Below are 21448 nucleotides of genomic sequence, written 5' to 3'. Positions count from 1 at the left end.
CCATCCCTTGGACCTTCACATTGACGATGAAACACAGAAATTGCGTCGGGATTTAATACAAAACGCACAATGCCGACTTAAGTTCAAGAGGAGTAAATCCTCCCATTGTTTGTGGTTTGCTTTGGGCGTTTCCTGGGTTATCAGTTTAGATTCCGATGCAGTACTGCATCTTAACTCTATCCCTAGGACCTTCACATTGATGATGAAACACAGATATTGCGTCGGGTTTTAATACAAAAGGCACAATGCCGACTCCAGATTTACTTTATCCCTTGGACCTTCACATTGACGATGAAACACAGAAATAGCGTCGGGACTTAATACAAAAATCACTATGCCTTCTTAAGTACAAGAGGAGTAAACCTTTCATTAATTGTGGTTTGCTTTGAGCGTTTCCTGGGAGATAAGTATTAGATTCCGATGCACTACTGCATCTTTACTCTATCCCTTCGACCTTCACATTGACGAAGAATTGCAGAAATTGCCTCAGGATATAATACAAAATGCACATTGTCGACTTAAGTACAAGAAGAGTAAATCGTCTCATTATTTGTGGTTTGCTTTGAGCTTTTCCTGTGAGATCAGTATTAGATTCCGATGCACTAATGCAGCTTTACTCTATCCCTAGGACCTTCACATTCAGGATGATACACAGAAATTGCGTGGGGATTTAATACAAAAGGCACAATGCCGACTTACGCACAAGAAGAGTAAATCTTTTCACTGATTGTGATTTGAATTGAGAGGTTCCTGGAGATGAGAGTTAGATTCCGATGCACTACTGCAGCTTTAGTCTATCCCTTGCACCTTCAAATTGACGATGAAACACAGAAATTGCGTTGGGATTTAATACAAAAGGCACAATGCCGACTTAAGTACAAGAAGAGTAAAACTTCTCATGGTTTGTGGTTGGCTTTGAACGTCTCCTGGGAGATCAATATTAGATTCCGAGGCACTACTGCAGCTTTATACTATCTTTTGGACCATCAAATTGACGATGATACACAGAAATTGCGTCGGGATATAATACAAAATGCACAATGCCGACTTAAGTACAAGAACAGTAAACGTTTGCATTGTTTGTGGTTTATTTTGAGCGCTTCCTGGGAGATCAGTATTAGATTCCGAATCACTACTGCAACTTTTCTCTATCCCTTGGACGTTCACATTGACGATGTAACACAGAAATTGCGCCGGGACTTAATACAAAAGGCACAATGCCGACTTAAGTACAAGAAGAGTAAGTCTTTTCATTGTTTGTGGTTTGTTTTGAGCGTTTCCTGGGAGATCAGTTTTATATTCGAATGCCCTACTGCAGCTTTACTCTATCCCTTGGACTTTCTCATTGACGATGAAACTCAGAAATTGCGTCCTGATTTAATACAAGAGGCACAACGCCGACTTAAGTACAAGAAGAGTAAATCTTCCATCTGATTGTGGTTTGCTTTCAGCGTTTCCTGGGAGATCAGTAATAGATTCCGATGCACTACTGCAGCTTTACTCTATACCTTGGACATTCACATTGATGATGAAACACAGAAATTTCTTCGGGATTTAATACAAAAGGCACAATGCCCCCTTAAGTACAAGAAGAGTAACACTTCTCATTGTTTGTGGTTTGCTTTGAGCGTTTTCTGGGAGAACAGTATTAGATTCCGATGCACCACATCAGGTTTACTGTATCCATTGGACCTTCCCGTTAAAGATGAAATACAGAAATTGCGTCGGGAATTAATACAAAAGGCATAATGCCGTCATAAGTATAAGAAGAGTAAATCTTCTCATTGCATGAGATTTGCTTTGAGCGTTTGTTGGGAGATCAGTATTAGATTTCGATGCACTACTGCAGCTTTACTCTATCCCTTGGCATTGCACACTGACAATGAAACATAGAAATTGCGTCGGGATATAGTACAAAAAGCACAGTGCCGACTTAAGTATAAGAAGAGAAAATCTTCTCATTGTTTGTGGTTTGCTTTGATCGTTTCCTGGGAGATCAGTATTGGATTCCATTGCACTACTGCAGCTTTACTCTATACCTTGCACCTTCAAATTGACGATGAAACCCAGAAATTGCGTTGGGATTTAGTACTAAAGGCACAATGCCGACTTAAGTATAAGAAGGGTAAATCTTTTCATTGTTTGTGGTTTGTTTTGAGCGTTTGCTGGGAGATCAGTTTTAGATTCCAATGCCCAACTGAAGCTTCACTCTATCCCCTGGTCATTCTCATCGACGATGAAATACAGAAATTGCGTCGGTATTTAATACAAAAGGCACAATGTCGACTTATGTAGAAGATCAGTAAATCCATCATTGTTTGTGGTTTGCTTTGAGCGCTTCCTGGGAGATCAGTATTACATTCCGATGCACTACTGCTACTTTACTCTATCCCTTGGACCTTCACATTGACGATGAAACACAGAAATTAGGCCGGGATTTTATACAAAAGGCATGTTGCCGACTTAAGCACAAGAACAGTAAATCTTCTCATTGTTTGTGGTTTGCTTTGAACGTTTCCTGGCAGATCAGTATTAGATTCCGTTTCACTACTACAGCTTTACTCTACCCCTTCGAACTTCTTATTGATGATGAAACACAGAAATAGCGTGGGGATTTAAAACAATAGGCAGAATGCCGCCTTAAGTACAAGAAGAGTATAACTTCTCATTGTTTGTGGTTTACTTTCAGCGTATCATGGGAGACCAGTATCAGGTTTCGATGCACCACATCTGGTTTACGGTATCCCTTGGACTTTGCCGTTAACGATGAAATACAGACATTGCGTCGGGATTTAAAACATAAGGCACAATGCCAACTTAAGCACAAGAAGAGTGAGTCTTTTCATTGTTTGTGGTTTGCTTTGACTGTTTCCTGGGAGATCAATATTAGATTGCGAAGCACAACTGCAACTTTACTCTATCTCTTGGACCTTCACATTGACGATGAAACACAGAAATTGCGTCGGGACATAATACAAAAGGCACAATGCCGACTTAAGTACAAGATGAGTAAATCCTCTCATAGTTTGTGGTTTGCATTGGGCGCTTCCTGGGAGATCAGTATTACATTCCGAAGCACTACTGCAGCTTTACTCTATCCCATGGCCCTTCACATTGACGATGAAACACAAAAATTGCGTCGGGATTTAATACAAAACGCACAATGCCGACTTAAGTACAAGAAGATTAAATATTCTCATTGTTTGTTGTTTGATTTGAGCGTTTCCTGGGAAATCAGTATTAGATTCCGATGCACGGCTACAGCTTTACTCTATCCTTTGGATCTTCACATTGATAATGAAACACATTAATTGTGTCGGGATTTAATACAATAGGCACAATGCCGACTTAAGTACAAGAAGAGCAAATCTTCTCAATGTTTCTGATTTTCTCTGAGCGTTTTCTGGGATATTAGTATTGGATTCCGATGCACTACTGCAGCTTTACTTTATCCCTTGGACCTTCACTTTGACGATGAAACACAGAAATTGCGTCGGGACGTAATGCAAAAGGCAGAAACCCGACTTCACTACAAGAAGAGTAATTCTTCTCATTGTTTGTGGTTAGTTTTGAGCGTTTCCTGGGAGATCAATTTTAGATCCAAATGCCCCACTGCAGGCTTACTCAATGCCATGGACGCTCTCATTGACGATGAAATACAGAAATTGCGTCGGGATTTAATACAAAAGGCAAAATGCCGACTTAAGTACAAGAACAGTAAATCTTCTCATTGTTTGTGGTTTGCTTTGAGCGCTTCCTGGGAGATCAGTATTACATTCCGATGCACTACTGCAGCTTTACTCTATCCCTTGGACCTTCACATTGACGATGAAACACAGAAATTGCGCCGGGATTTAATACAAAAGGCACTATGCCCACTTAAGCACAAGAAGAGTTAATCTTCTCATTGCTTGTGGTTTTCTATGAACGTTTCCTGGGAGATCAGTATTACATTCCGATGCACTACCACAGCTTTACTCTATCCCTTGGACCTTCACATTGATGATGAAACACAGAAATTGCGTCGGGATTTAATACAAAAGGGACAATGCCGACTTAAGTACAAGAACAGTAAATCTTCTCATTGTTTGTGGTTTGCTTTGAGCGCTTCCTGGGAAATCAGTATTACATTCCGATGCACTACTGTAGCTTTAATCTACCCTTGGGACTCACATTGACGATGAATCACAGAAATGGCGTCGGGATTTAATACAAAAGGCACAATACCAACTCAAGTACCAGAAGAGTAAATCTTCTCATTGTTCGTGGTTTGCTTTGAGCGTTTCCTGGGTGATCAGTATTATATTTCGATGCACTACTGCAGCTTTACTATATTCCTTGGACCTTCACATTGACGATGAAACACAGAAATTGCGTCGGGATTTAATACAAAAGGCACAATGCCAACATAAGTACAAAAAGTGTCAATCTTCTCAATGCTTTTGTTTGCTTTGAGCGTTTACTGAGAGACCACTACTAGATTACGATGCAGTACTGCCGCTTTACTCTATCCCTAGGACCTTTAAATTGACGATGAAACACAGAAATTGCGTCGGGATTTAATACAAAAGGCACAATGCCGACTTCAGTACAAGAAGAGTAAATCTTCCCATTGTTTGTGGTTTGCTTTGAGCGTTTCCTGGGAGTTCAGTATTAGATTCCGATGCAAAACTGCAGCTTTACTCTATCCCTTGGACCTTCACATTGACGATGAAACACAGAAATTTTGCCGGGATATAATCCAAAAGCACAATACCGACTTAAGTACAAGAAGAGTAAATCTTCTCACTGTTTGTAGTTTGCTTGGAGCGTTTCCTGGGAGATCAGTATTAGATTACGATGCACTACTGCCGCTTTACCATATCCCTTGGACCTTAAAATTGACGATGAAACACAGAAATTGCGTCGGGATGTAATAAAAAGGTCACAATGCCGACTTCTGTACAAGAAGAGTAAATCTTCTCATTGTTTGTGGTTTGCTTTTAGCATTTCCAGGGAGATCAGTATTAGATTTCGAAGCACCACTGCAGCATTAGTCTATCCCTTGGATCTTCACATTGACGATGAAGCACATAAATTGCGTCGGGATTTAATACATAAGGCACAATGCCTACCTAAGTACAAAAAGAGTAAATCTTCTCATTGTTTGTGGTTTCCTTTGAGCATTCCCTAGGAGATCAGTATTAGATTCCGATACTCTACTGCAGCTTTACTCTATCATTTGGACCTTCAACTTGACGATGAAACACTGAAATTGTGTCGGGATTTAATACAAAAGGCACATCGCCGACTTAAGTACAAGAAGAGTAAATCATCTCATTGTTTGTGGTTTGCTTTAAGCGTTTCCTGGTAGATCAGTATTAGATTCCGATGCACTACTGCAGGTTTTCTCTATACCTTGGACCTTCACATTGACGATGAAACACAGAAATTGCGTCGGGAATTAATACAAAAGAACACAATGCCGACTTAAGTACAAGAATAATAAAACTTCTCATTGTTTGTGGTTTGCTTTGAGCGTTTCCTGGGAGATCAGTATTAGATTCCGATGCACTACTGCATTTTTACTCTATCCCTTGGACCTTCACATTGACGAAGAAACGCAGAAATTGCCTCTGGATTTACTACAAAATGCACAGTGTCGACTTAAGTACAAGAAGAGTAAATCTTCTCATTGTTTGTGGTTTGCTTTGAGCGTTTCCTGGGAGATCAGTATTAGATTCCGATGCACTACTGCAGCTTTACTCTATCCCTAGGACCTTCACATTGACGATGAAACACAGAAATTGCGTGGTGATTTAATATAAAAGGCACAATGCCGACTTACGCACAAGAAGAGTAAATCTTCTCATTGTTAGTGATTTGAATTGAGTGCTTCCTGGAGATCAGAGTTAGATTCCGAAGCACTACTGCAGCTTTACTTTATCCCTTGGAACTCCACATTGTCGATGAAACACAGAAATTGTGTCGGGAAATAATACAAAAGGCACAAAGCCGACTTTCGTACAAGAAGAGTAAATCTTCTCATTGTTTGTGGTATGAATTGAGCGTTTCCTTGGAGATCAGTATTAGATTCCGATGCCCTACTGCAGCTTTAGTCTATCCCTTGCACCTTCAAATTAACGATGAAACACAGAAATTGCGTTGGGATTTAATACAAAAGGCACAATGCCGACTTAAGTACAAGAAGAGTAAGTCTTCTCATTGTTTGTGGTTGTTTTGAGCGTTTCCTGGGAGATCAGTTTTAGACTCCAATGCCCTGCTGCAGCTTTACTCTATTCCTTGGACTTTCTCATTGACGATGAAACTCAGAAATTCCGTCGGGATTTAATACAAAAGGCATGTTGCCGACTTAAGCACAAGAACAGTAAATCTTCTCATTGTTTGTGGTTTGCTTTGACTGTTTCCTGGGAGATCAGTATTAGATTGCGAAGCACAACTGCAGCTTTACTCTATCTCTTGGACCTTCACATTGACGATGAAACACAGAAATTGCGTCGGGACATAATACAAAACGCACAATGCCGACTTAAGTACAAGAAGATTAAATATTCTCATTATTTGTGGTTTGATTTGAGCGTTTCCTGGGAAATCAGTATTAGATTCCGATGCACGGCTACAGCTTTACTCTATCCTTTGGATCTTCACATTGATAATGAAACACAGTAATTGTGTCGGGATTTAATACAATAGGCACAATGCCGACTTAAGTACAAGAAGAGTAAATCTTCTCAATGTTTCTGATTTTCTCTGATCGTTTTCTGGGATATTAGTATTGGATTCCGATGCACTACTGCAGCTTTACTTTAGCCCTTGGACCTTTACATTGACGATGAAACACAGAAGTTGCGTCGGGACTTAATGCAAAAGGCAGAAACCCGACTTCAGTACAAGAAGAGTAATTCTTCTCATTGTTTGTGGTTAGTTTTGAGCGTTTCCTGGGAGATCAATTTTAGATCCAAATGCCCCACTGCAGGCTTACTCAATGCCATGGACTCTCTCATTGACGATGAAATACAGAAATTGCGTCGGGATTTAATACAAAAGGCAAAATGCCGACATAAGTACAAGAAGAGTAAATCTTCTCATTGTTGGTGGTTTGCTTTGAGCGTTTCCTGGGAGATCAGTATTAGAGTCCGATGCACTACTTCAGCTTTACTCTATCCCTTGGACCTTCACATTGACGATGAAACACAGAAATTACGCCGGGATATAATCCAAAAGCACAATACCGACTTAAGTACAAGAAGAGTAAATCTTCTCACTGTTTGTAGTTTGCTTGGAGCGTCTCCTGGGAGATCAGTATTAGATTACGATGCACTACTGCCGCTTTACTCTATCCCTTAGCCCTGCACATTGACGGTGAATCACAGAAATTGCGTCGGGATATAATACATAATGCACAGTGCCAACTTAAGTATAAGAAGAGTAAATCTTCTCATTGTTTGTGGTTTGCTTTGATCGTTTCCTGGGAGATCAGTATTAGATTCCATTGCACTACTGCAGCTTTACTCTATCCCTTGGACCTTCAGATTGACGATGAAACACAGAAATTGCGTCGGGATTTAGTACTTAAGGCACAATGCTGACTTAAGTACCAGAAGAGTTAATCTTCTCAATATTTGTAGTTTGCTAGGAGTGTTTCCTGGGAGATCAGTTTTAGAGTCCGATGCACCACTTCAGCAAAACTCTATGCCATGGTCCTTCACTTTGACGAAGAAGCACATAAATGGCGTCGGGATTTAATACATAAGGCACAATGCCTACTTAAGTAAAAGAAGAATAAATCTACTCATTGTTTGTGGTTAGCTTTGAGCAATTCCTGGGAGATCAGTATTAGAGTCCGATGCACTACTGCAGCTTTACTCTATCCCTTGGACCTTCACATTGACGATGAAACACAGAAATTTCGCCGGGATATAATCCAAAAGCACAATACCGAGTTAAGTACAAGAAGAGTAAATATTCTCACTGTTTGTAGTTTGCTTGGAGCGTTTCCTGGGAGATCAGTATTAGATTACGATGCACTACTGCCGCTTTATCCTATCCCTTGGACCTTAAAATTGACGATGAAATACAGAAATTGCGTCGGGATGTAATACAAAAGTCACAATGCTGACCTCAGTACAAGAGAAGTAAATCTTCTCATTGTTTGTGGTTTGCTTTTAGCATTTCCTGGGAGATCAGTATTAGATTTCGAAGCACCACTGCAGCATTAGTCTATCCCTTGGATCTTCACAATGACGATGAAGCACATAAATTGTGACGGGATTTAATACATAAGGCACAATGCCTACTTAAGTACAAGAAGAGTAAATCTTCTCATTGTTCGTGGTTTGCTTTGAGCGTTTCCAGGCAGATCAGTATTATATTCCGATGCACTACTGCAGCTTTACGAAATTCCTTGGACCTTCACATTGACGATGAAACACAGAAATTACGCCGGGATATAATCCAAAAGCACAATACCGACTTAAGTACAAGAAGAGTAAATCTTCTCACTGTTTGTAGTTTGCTTGGAGCGTTTCCTGGGAGATCAGTATTTAATTACGATGCACTACTGCCGCTTTACTCTATCCCTTAGCCATGCATATTGACGGTGAATCACAGAAATTGCGTCGGGATATAATACATAATGCACAGTGCCAACTTAAGTATAAGAAGAGTAAATCTTCTCATTGTTTGTGGTTTGCTTTGATCGTTTCCTGGGAGATCAGTATTAGATTCCATTGCACTACTGCAGCTTTACTCTATCCCTTGGACCTTCAGATTGACGATGAAACACAGAAATTGCGTCGGGATTTAGTACTTAAGGCACAATGCTGACTTAAGTACCAGAAGAGTTAATCTTCTCAATGTTTGTAGTTTGCTAGGAGTGTTTCCTGGGAGATCAGTTTTAGAGTCCGATGCACCACTTCAGCATAACTCCATCCCATGGTCCTTCACTTTGTCGAAGAAGCACATAAATGGCGTCGGGATTTAATACATAAGGCACAATGCCTACTTAAGTACAAGAAGAATAAATCTACTCATTGTTTGTGGTTTGCTTTGAGCAATTCCTGGGAGATCAGTATTAGAGTCCGATGTACTACTGCAGCTTTACTCTATCCCTTGGACCTTCACATTGACGATGAAACACAGAAATTGCGTCGGGAGTTAATACATAAGGCACAATGCCGGCTTAAGTACAAGAAGAGTAACTCCTCTCATTGTTTGTGGTTTGCTTTTAATATTTCCTGGGGGATCAGTATTAGATTCTGAAGCACCACTGCAGCATTAGTCTATCCCTTGGATCTTCACATTGACGATGAAGCACAGTAATTGCATCGGGATTTAATACATAAGGCACAATGCCGACTTAAGTACCAGAAGAGTTAATCTTCTCATTGTTTGTGATTTGCTAGGATAGTTTCCTGGGAGATCAGTATTAGATTCCGATGCACTACTGCAGCTTTAATCTATCCCTTGGATCTTCAGTTTGACGATGAAACACAGAAATTGCGTCGGGATTCAAAACAAAAGGCACAATGCCGCCTCAAGTAAAAGAAGAGTAAATCTTCTCATTGTTTGAGGTTTGCTTTGAACGTTTCCTGGTAGATCAGTTTTAGACTCCGATGCAATACTGCAACTTCACTCTATCCCTTGGACCTTTACATTGACGATGAAACACAGATATTGCGTCGGGATTCAATACAAAAGGCACAAAACCGACTTAAGTAGAAGAAGAGTATATCTTCTCATTGTTTGTGGTTTGCTTTGAGCGTGTCCTGGGAGATCAGTATTAGATTCCGATGAACTACTGCAGTTTTACTGTATCCCTTGGAACTTCACTTTGACGATGATATACAGAAATTGACTCCATATTTAATACAAAAGGTAGAATGCCGACTTAAGTACAAGAAGAGTAAATCTCCTCATTGTTTGTGGTTTGCTTTGAGCGTTTCCTGAGAGATCAGTATTAGATTCCGATACACTACTGCAGCTTTACTCTATCATTTGGACTTTCACACTGACGATGAAACACAGATATTGCGTCGGGATTAATTACAAAAGCACAATGGCAACTTAAGTACAAGAAGAGTAAATCATCTCATTGTTTGTGGTTTGCTTTGAGCGTATCCTCTGGGATCAGTATTAGATTCCGATGCACAATTGCGGCTTTACTCTATCCCTTGGACCATCACAGTGACGATGAAACACAGAAATAGCGTCGGGATTTAATACAAAAGGCACAATGTAGACTTAAGTACAAGAAAAATAAATATTCTTTAGGTTTGTGGTTTGCTTTGAGCGTTTCATGGGAGACCAGTATTAGTTTTGGATGCACCACATCAGGTTTTCTGTATCCCTTGGACCTTGCCGTTAATGACGAAATACAGAAATTGCGTCGGGATTTTATACAAAAGGCACAATGCCGACTTAAGTACAAGAGGAGTAGATCTTCTCATTTCATGAGATTTGCTATGAGCGTTTCCTGGGAGATCAGTATTAGATTCCGATCCACTACTGCAGCTTTACTCTATCCCTTCGACCTTCACATTGACGATGAAACACAGAAATTGTGTCGGGATTTAATACAAAAGGCACATTGCCGACTGAAGTACAAGAAGAGTAAATCATCTCATAGTTTGTGGTTTGCTTTAAGCGTTTCCTGGGAGATCAGTATTAGATTCCGATGCACTACTGCAGCTTTTATCTATACCTTGGACCTTCACACTGGCGATGAAACACAGAAATTGCGTCGGGAATTAATACAAAAGAACACAATGCCGACTTAAGTACAAGAAGAATAAAACTTCTCATTGTTTGTGGTTAGTTTGAGCGTATCCTGGGAGATCAGTATTAGCTTCCGATGCACTACTGCAGCTTTACTCTATCCCTTGGATATTCACATTGACGATGAAACACAGAAAGTTCTTCCGGACTTAATACAAAAGTCACAATGCCGACTTAAGTACAAGAAGAGTAAGTCTTCTCATTGTTTCTGGTTTTCTTGGAGCTTATCCTGGGTGATCAGTATTAGATTCCGAAGCACTACTGCAGCTTTACTTTATCCCTTGGACCTCCACATTGACGATGAAACACAGAAATTCTGTCGGGATATAATAAAAAAGGCACAATGCCGACTTACTTACAAGAAGAGTAAATCTTCTCATTGTTTGTGGTATGTATTGAGCGTTTCCTTGGAGATCAGTATTAGATTCCGATGCACTACTGCTGCTGTAGTCTATCCCTTGCACCTTCAAATTGACGATGAAACACAGAAATTGCGTTGGGATTTAATACAAAAGGCACAATGCCGACTTAAGTATAAGAAGAGTAAGTCTTTTCATTGTTTGTGGCTTGTTTTGAGCGTTTCCTGGGAGATCAGTTTTAGATTCCAATGCCCTGCTGCAGCTTTACTCTATACCTTGGACTTTCTCATTGACGATGAAACTCAGAAATTGCGTCGGGATTTAATACAAAAGGCACAATGCCGACTTAAGTACAAGAAGAGTAAATCTTCACTTTGATTGATGTTTGCTTTGACCGTTTCCTGGGAGCACAGTATTAGATTCCGATGCACTACTGCAGCTTTACTCTATACCTTGGACCTTCACATTGACGATGAAACACAGAAATTGCTTCGGTATTTAATACAAAAGGCACAATGCCCACTTAAGTACAAGAATAATAAATTTTCTCATTGTTTGTGGTTTGCTTTGGGCGTTTCCTAGGAGATCAGTGTTAGAATCCGATGCACTACTGCATCCTTATCTATCCCTTGGACCTTCACATTGACGATGAAACGCAGAAATAGCCTCAGGATTTAATACAAAAGGCACAATGGCGACTTAAGCACATGAAGAGTAAATCTTCTTATTGTTTGTGGTTTACTTTCAGCGTTTCATGGGAGACCAGTATTAGTTTTCGATGCACCACATCAGGTTTTCTGTATCGCCTGGACCTTGCCGTTAACGATGAAATACAGAAATTGCGTCAGGATTTTATACAAAATGCACAATGCCGACTTAAGTACAAGAAGAGAAAATCTTCTCATTGTTTGTGGTTTCTTTGAGCTTTTCCTGGGAGATCAGTGTTAGATTCCGATGGACTACTGCAGCTTTACTCTATCCCTAGGACCTTCACATTGACGATGAAACACAGAAATTGCGTCGGGAGTTAATACAAAACGCAAAATGCCGACTTAAGTACAAGAAGAGTAAATCTTCTTATTGTTTGTGATTTGAATTGAGAGCATCCTGGAGACAGAATTAGAATCCGATGCACTACTGCAGCTTTACTCTATCCCTTAGATCTTCACATTGACGATGAAACACTGAAATTGCGTCCGGACTTAATACAAAAGTCACAATGCCGACTTAAGTACAAGAAGAGTAAATCATCTTATTGTTTCTGGTTTGCTTGGAGCTTATGGTGGGTGATCAGTATTAGATTCCATTGCACTACTGCAGCTTTACTTTATCCGTTGGACCTCCACATTGACGATGAAACCCAGAAATTGCGTAGGGATTTAATACTACAGGCACAAAGCCGGCTTAAGTACAAGAAGGGTAAATCTTTTCATTGTTTGTGGTTTGTTTTGAGCGTTTCCTGGGAGATCAGTTTTAGATTCCAATGTCCTGCTGCAGCTTTACTATATCCCCTGGTCTTTCTCATTGACGATGAAATACAGAAATTGCGTCGGGATTTAATACAAAAGGCACAATGTCGACTTATGTAGAAGATCAGTAAATCCTCTAATTGTTTGTGGTTTGCTTTGAGCGCTTCCTGGGAGATCAGTATTACATTCCGATGCACTACTGCAACTTTACTCTATCCCTTGGACTTTCACATTGACGATGAAACACAGAAATTGCGCCGGGATTTTATACAAAAAGCACAATGCCGACGTAAGCGCAAGAACAGTAAATCTTCTCATTGTTTGTGGTTTGCTTTGAACGTATCCTGGGAGATCAGTATTAGATTGCGAAGCACAACTGCTGCTTTACTCTATCTCTTGGAGCTTCACATTGACGATGAAACACAGAAACTGCGTCGGGACTTAATACAAAAGACACAATGCCGACTTAAGTACAAGATGAGTAAAGCCTCTCATAGTTTGTGGTTTGCATTGGGTGCTTCCTGGGAGATCAGTATTAGATTCCGAAGCACCACTGCAGCATTAGTCTATCCCTTGGATCTTCACATTGACGATGAAGCACATAAATTGCGTCGGGATTTGTTACATAAGGCACAATGCCTACTTAAGTACAAGAAGAGTAAATCTTCTCATTGTTCGTGGTTTCGTTTGAGCGTTTCCTGGGAGATCAGTATTATATTCCGATGCACTACTGCAGCTTTACTATATTCCTTGGACCTTCACATTGACGATGATACACAGAAATTGCGTCGGGATTTAATACAAAAGGCACAATCCCAACATAAGTACAAAAAGTGTCAATCTTCTCACTGCTTTTGCTTGCTTTGAGCGTTTACTGAGAGACCACTACTAGATTACGATGCACTACTGCCGCTTTACTCTATCCCTGGGACCTTTAAATTGACGTTGAAACACAGAAATTGCGTCGGGATTTAATACAGAAGGCACAATGCCGACTTCAGTACAAGAAGAGTAAATCTTCTCATTGTTAGTGGTTTGCTTTGAGCGTTTCCTGGGAGTTCAGTATTAGATTCCGATGCACCAAATCAGGTGAACCGTATCCATTATACCTTCACGTTGTCCAATGAAATACAGAAATTGCTTCGGGAATAAATACAGAAGGAACAAAGCCGACTTAAGTACAGAAAGAGTAAATCTTCTCTTGGTTTGTGGTTTCCTATGAGCATTCCCTAGGAGATCAGTATTAGATTCCGTTGCACCACTGCAGCTTTACTCTCTCCCCTGCACCTTCACATTGCCGATGAAACACGAAATTGGTTTGGGATTTAATACAAAAGGCAGAATGCCGACTTAAGTACAAGAAGAGTAAATCTGCTCATTGTTTGTGGTTCGTTTTGACCGTTTCCTGGGAGATCTGTATTAGATTCCGATGCACTACTGCAGCTTTACTCTATCATTTGGACTTTCACACTAACGATGAAACACAGATATTGCGTCGGGATTAATTACATAAGCACAATGCCAACTTAAGTACAAGAAGAGTAAATCCTCTCATTGTTTGTAATTTGCTTTGAGCGTATCCTCTGGGATCAGTATTAGATTCCGATGCACTATTGCGGCTTTACTCTACCCTTGGACCTTCACAGTGACGATGAAACACAGAAATAGCGTCGGGATTTAATATAAAAGGCACAATGTCGACTTAAGGACAAGAAAAATAAATATTCTTTAGGTTTGTGGTTTGCTTTGAGCGTTTCATGCTAGACCAGTATTAGTTTTCGATGCACCACATCAGGTTTTCTGTATCCCTTGGACCTCGCCGTTAACGATGAAATACAGAAATTGCGTGTGAATTTTATACAAAAGTCACAATGCCGACTTAAGTACAAGAGGAGTAGATCTTCTCATTTCATGAGATTTGCTATGAGCCTTTCCTGGGAGATCAGTATTAGATTCCGATCAACTACTGCAGCTTTACTCTATCCCTTGGACCTTCACATTGACGATGAAACACAGAAATTGCGTCGGGAATTAATACAAAAGAACACAATGCCGACTTAAGTAGAAGAAGAATAAAACTTGTCATTGTTTGTGGTTTGCTTTGAGCGTATCCTGGGAGATCAGTATTAGCTTCCGATGCACTACTGCAGCTTCACTCTATACCTTGGACCTTCACATTGACGATGAAACACAGAAATTGCTTCGGTATTTAATACAAAAGGCACAATGCCCACTTTAGTACAAGAAGAGTAACACTTCTCATTGTTTGTGGTTTGCTTTGAGCTTTTTCTGGGAGACCAGAATTAGATTCCGATCCACCACATCAGGTTTACTGTATCCATTGGACCCTCACGTTAAAGATGAAATACAGAAATTGCGTCGGGGATTAATACAAAAGGCACAATGCCGTCATAAGATGAGTATATCTTCTCATTGCATGAGTTTTGCTTTGAGCGTTTAATGGGAGATCAGTATTAGATTTCGATGCACTACTGCAGCTTTACTCTATCCCTTAGCCCTGCACATTGACGATGAATCACAGAAATTGCGTCGGGATATAATTCAAAATGCACAGTGCCAACTTAAGTATAAGAAGAGTAAATCTTCTCATTGTTTGTGGTTTGCTTTGATCGTTTCCTGGGAGATCAGTATTAGATTCCATTGCACTACTGCAGCTTTACTCTATCCCTTGGACCTTCACATTGACGATGATACACAGAAATTGCGTCGGGATATAATACAAAATGCACAATGCCGACTTAAGTACAAGAACAGTAAACCTTTTCATTGTTTGTGGTTTGCTTTGAGCGTTTCCTGGGAGATCAGTATTAGATTCCGAATCACTACTGCAGCTTCACCCTATCCCTTAGACCTTCACATTGACGATGAAACACAGAAATTGCGCCGGGACTTAATAAAAAAGGCACGATGCTGACTTAAGTACAAGAATAGTAAAACTTCCCATATTTTGTGGTTTGCTTTGGGCGTTTCCTGATAGATCAGTGTTAGAAAGCCGATGTACTACTGCATCCTTATTTATCCCTTTGATCTTCACATTGACGATGAAACGCAGAAATTGCCTTAGGATTTAATACAAAAGGCACAATGGCGGCTCAAGCACATGAAGAGTAAATCTTCTTATTGTTTGTGGTTTACTTTCAGCGTTTCGTGGGAGACCAGTATTAGTTATCGATGCACCACATCAGGTTTTCTATATCGCTTGGACCTTGCCGTTAACGATGAAATACAGAAAATGCGTCGGGATTTTATACAAAATGCACAATGGCGACTTAAGTACAAGAAGAGAAAATCCTCTCATTGTTTGTGGTTTCTTTGAGCTTTTCCTGGGAGATCAGTATTAGATTCCGATGCACTACTGCAGCTTTACTTTATCCCTTGGACCTTCACATTGACGATGAAACCCAGAAATTGCGTTGGGATTTAATACTACAGGCACAATGCCGGCTTAAGTACAAGAAGGGTAAATCTTTTCATTGTTTGTGGTTTGTTTTGAGCGTTTCCAGGGAGATCAGTTTTGGATTTCAATGTCCTGCAGCAGCTTTACTCTATCCCCTGGTCTTTCTCATTGACGATGAAATAAAGAAATTGCGTCGGGATTTAATACAAAAGGCACAATGTCGACTTATGTAGAAGATCAGTAAATCCTCTCATTGTTTGTGGTTTGCTTTGAGCGCTTCCTTGGAGATCAGTATTACATTCCGATGCACTACTGCAAGTTTACTCTATCCCTTGGACTTTCACATTGACGATGATACGCAGAAATTGCGCCGGGATTTTATACAAAAAGCACAATGCCGACGTAAGCGCAAGACCAGTAAATCTTCTCATTGTTTGTGGTTTGCTTTGAACGTTTCCTGGGAGATCGGTATTAGATTCCGATGCACTACTACAGCTTTACTCTATACCTTGGAACGTCTTATTGATGATGAAACACAGAAATTGCGTCGGGATTTAATACAATAGGCACAATGCCGCCTTAAGTACAAGAAGAGTATAACTTCTCATTGTTTGTGGTTTGCTTTGAGCGTTTCCTGGGAGATCAGTATTAGAGTCCGATGCACTACTGCAACTTTACTCAATCCCTTTGACCTCCACATTGACGATGACACGCAGAAGTTGCCTCAGGATTTAATACAAAAGGCACAATGACGACTTAAGAACATTAAGAGTAAATCTTCTTATTGTTTGTGGTTTGCTTTCAGCGTTTCATGGGAGACCAGTATAAGGTATCGATGCACCACATCTGGTTTACGGTATCCCTTGGACTTTGCCGTTAACGATGAAATACAGACATTGCGTCAGGATTTTATAAAAAAGGCACAATGCCAACTTAAGTACAAGAAGAGTAAGTCTTTTCATTGTTTGTGGTTTGCTTTGAGTGTTTCCTGGGAGATCAGTATTAGATTGCGAAGCACAACTGCAGCTTTACTCTATCTCTTGGAGCTTCACATTGACGATGAAACACAGAAACTGCGTCGGGACTTAATACAAAAGACACAATGTCGACTTAAGTACAAGATGAGTAAATCCTCTCATAGTTTGTGGTTTGCATTGGGCGCTTCCTGGGAGATCAGTATTAGATTCCGAAGCACTACTGTAGCTTTACTCTATCCCATGGACCTTCACATTGACGATGAAACACAGAAATTGCGTCGGGAGTTAATACAAAACACACAATGCCGACTTAAGTACAAGAACAGTAAATCGTCTCACTGGTTGTGGTTTGGTTTGAGCACTTCCAGGGAGATCAGTATTACATTCCGATGCACTACTGCAGCTTTACTCTATCCCTTGGACCTTCACATTGACGATGAAACACAGATATTGCGCCGGGATTTAATACAAAAGGCACTATGCCCACTTAAGCACAAGAAGAGTTAATCTTCTCATTGTTTGTGGTTTTCTTTGAACGTTTCCTGGGAGATCAGTATTACATTCCGTTGCACTACTACAGCATTAATCTATCCCTTGGACCTTCACATTGATGATGAAACACCGAAATTGCGTCGGGATTTAATACAATAGGCACAATGCCGACTTAAGTACAAGAAGAGTAAATCAACTCATTGTTTCTGGTTTGCTTTGAGCGTTTACTGGGAGATCAGCATTAGATTCCGATGCACTACTGCAGCTATAATCTACCCTTGGGCCTCACATTGACGATGAATCACAGAAATTGCGTCAGGATTTAATACAGAAGGCACAATGCCGACTTAAGTGCCAGAAGAGTAAATCCTCTCATGGTTTGTGGTTTGCTTTGAGCGTTTCCTCGGAGATCAGTATTAGATTCCGATGAACTACTGCAAATTTACTCTATACATTGGACCTTCACATTGACGATGAAACACAGAAATTGGGCCGGGATTTAATATAAAAGGCACAATGCCGACTTAAGTACAAGAAGAGTATAACATCTCATTGTTTGTGGTTTGCTTTGAGCGTTTCCTGGTAGATCAGTGTTAGATTCCGATGCACTACTGCATCTTTACTCTATCTCTTCGGCTTCAAATTGACGACGAAACGTAGAAATTGCCTCTGGATTTAGTATAAAAGGCACAATGACGGCTTAAGAACATGAAGAGTAAATCTTCTTATTGTTTGTGGTTTGCTTTCAGCGTTTCATGGGAGAACAGTTTTAGTTTTCGATGCACTACATCAGGTTTACTGTATCCCTTGGACCTTACCGTTAACGATGAAATACAGAAATTTCGTCGGGATTTAATACAAAAGGCACAATGCTGTCTTAAGTACAAGAAGAGTAGATCTTCTCATTGCATGAGAATTTGCTTTGAGCGTCTCCTGGGAGATCAGTATTGGATTCCGATGCACTACTGCAGCTTTACTCTATCCCTTGGACCTTCATATTGACGATGAAACACAGAAATTGCCTCGGGATTTAATACGAAAGGCACAATGCCGACTTACGTACAAGAAGAGTAAATCTTCTCATTGTTTGTGGTTTGCTTTGAGCGTTTCCTTGGAGATCAGTATTAGATTTCCGATTCACAACTGCAGCTTTACTCAATCACTTGGACCTCAACATTGACAATGAAACAGAGAAATTGCGCCGGGATTAAATATATAATGCTCAATGCCGACTTAAGTAAAAGAAGAGCAAATCTTCTCATTGTTTGGGGGTTGCTTTGAGCGTTTCCTGCTAGATCAGTATTGGATTCCGATGCACTACTGCAGCTTTTCTCTATCCCTTGGACCTTTATGTTGAGAATGAATCACAGAAATTACGTCGGGATTTAATACAAAATGCACAACGCCAACTTAATTAGAAGAAGAGTAAATCTTCTCATTATTCGAGGTTTGCTTTGAGCGTTTCCTGGGAGATCAGTATTAGATTCCGATACACTACTGCAGCATTACTCTATCATTTGGACTTTCACGCTGACGATGAAACACAGATATTGCGTCGGGATTAATTACAAAAGCACAAAGCCAACTTCAGTACACGAAGAGTAAATCTTCTCATTATTTGCGGTTTGCTTTGAGCGTATCCTCTGGGATCAGTATTAGATTCCAATGCACTATTGCGGCTTTATTCATTCCCTTAGACCTTCACAGTGACGATGAAACACAGAAATAGCGTCGGGATTTAATACAAAAGGCACAATGCCAACTTAAGTACAAGATGAGTAAATCTTCTTATAGTTTGTGGTTTGCTTTGAGCGTTTCCTAGGACATCAGTATTAGATTCCGATGCACTACCGCAGCTTTACTCCATCCCTTATACCTTCACATTGACGATGAAACACAGAAATTGTGTCGGGATTTCATACAATAGGCACAATGCCGACTTAAGTACAAGAAGAGTAAATCTACTCATTGTTTCCGGTTTGCTTTGAGCGTTTACTGGGAGATCAGCATTAGATTCCCATGCCCTACTGCAGCTTTAATCTATCCCTTGGGCCTCACATTGACGATGATTCACAGAAATTGCGTCGGGATTTAATACAAAGTGCACAATGCCGACTACAGTACAAGAAGAGTAAATCTCCTCATTGTTTGTGGTTTGCTTTGAGCGTTTCCTGGGAGTTCAGTATTAGATTCCGATGCACCACATCAGGTGAGCCGTATCCCTTATACCTTCACGTTTTCCAATGAAATACAGAAATTGCGTGGGGAATAAATACAGAAGGAACAATGCTGACTTGAGTATAGGAAAAGTAAATCTTCTTATTGTTTGTGGTTTTCTTTGGGCATTCCCTAGGAGATCAGTATGAGATTCAGATGCACCACTGCAGCTTTACTCTCTCCCCTCGACCTTCACATTGACGATGAAACACAGAAATTGCGTCGGGATTTAATCCAATAGGCACAATGCCGACTTAAGTACAAGAAAAGTAAATCTACTCATTGTTTCTGGTTTGCTTTGAGCGTTTACTGGGAGATCAGCATTAGATTCCGATGCCCTACTGCAGCTTTAATTTATCCCTTTTGCCATCATATTGCCGTTGAAACACAGAAATTGCGTCGGGATTGAAAATAAAAGGCAAAATGCCGACTTATGTATTAGATGAGTATATCTTCTCCTTGTTTGTGGTTTGCTTCGAGCGTTTCCTGGGAGATCAGTATTACATTCCAATGCACTACTACAGCCTTACTCTATCCCTTGGAACTTCACATTGACGATGAAACACAGAAATTGCGACGGGATTTAATAGAATAGGCAGAATGCCGACTTAAGTACAAGAAGAGTAAATCTACTCATTGTTTTTGGTTTGCTTTGTGCGTTTACTGGGAGATGAGCATTAGATTCCGATGCACTACTGCAGCTTTAATCTATCCCTTGGGCCTCACATTGACGATGAATCACAGAAATTGCGTCGGGATTTAATACAAAGTGCACAATGCCGACTTAAGTACCAGAAGAGGAAATCTCCTCATTGTTTGTGGTTTGCTTATAGCGTTTCCCGCATTAGATTCCGATGCACCACATCAGGTGAACCGTATCCCTTATACCTTCACGTTTTCCAATGAAATACAGAAATTGCGTCGGGAATAAATACAGAAGGAACAATGCTGACTTGAGTATAGGAAGAGTAAATCTTCTTATTGTTTGTGGTTTTCTTTGAGCATTCCCTAGGAGATCAGTATGAGATTCAGATGCACCACTGCAGCTTTACTCTCTCCCCTCGACCTTCACATTGACGATGAAACACAGAAATTGCTTTGGGATTTAATACAAAATGCAGAATGCTGACTTAAGTACAAGAAGAGTAAATCTTCTCATTGTTTGTGGTTCGCTTTGAGCGTTTCCTGGGAGATCTGTATTAGATTCCGATGCACTACAGCAGCTTTCCTCCATCCCTTGGACCTACACATTGACGATGAAACACAGAAATTGCATCGGGATTTAATGCAAAAGGCACAATGCCTACTTAAGTACAAGAAGAGTAAATATTCTCATTCTTTGTGGCTTGCTTTGAGCGTTTCCTGCGAGATCAGTATTAGATTCCGATGCACTACTGTAGCTTTCCTCCATCCCTTATAACTTCACATTGACGATGAAACACAGAAATTGCGTCGGGATTTAATACAATAGGCACAATGCCGACTTAAGTACAAGAAAAGTAAATCTACTCATTGTTTCTGGTTTGCTTTGAGCGTTTACTGGGAGATCAGCATTAGATTCCGATGCCCTACTGCAGCTTTAATTTATCCCTTTTGCCATCATATTGCCGTTGAAACACAGAAATTGCGTCGGGATTGAAAATAAAAGGCAAAATTCCGACTTATGTATTAGATGAGTATATCTTCTCATTGTTTGTGGTTTGCTTCGAGCATTTCCTGGGAGATCAGTATTACATTCCA

This window comes from Schistocerca piceifrons, unplaced genomic scaffold, assembly GCF_021461385.2.
Source record: "Schistocerca piceifrons isolate TAMUIC-IGC-003096 unplaced genomic scaffold, iqSchPice1.1 HiC_scaffold_902, whole genome shotgun sequence".
NCBI classification, from domain to species: Eukaryota; Metazoa; Arthropoda; class Insecta; order Orthoptera; family Acrididae; genus Schistocerca; species Schistocerca piceifrons.
This window is presented reverse-complemented; position numbering follows the sequence as displayed.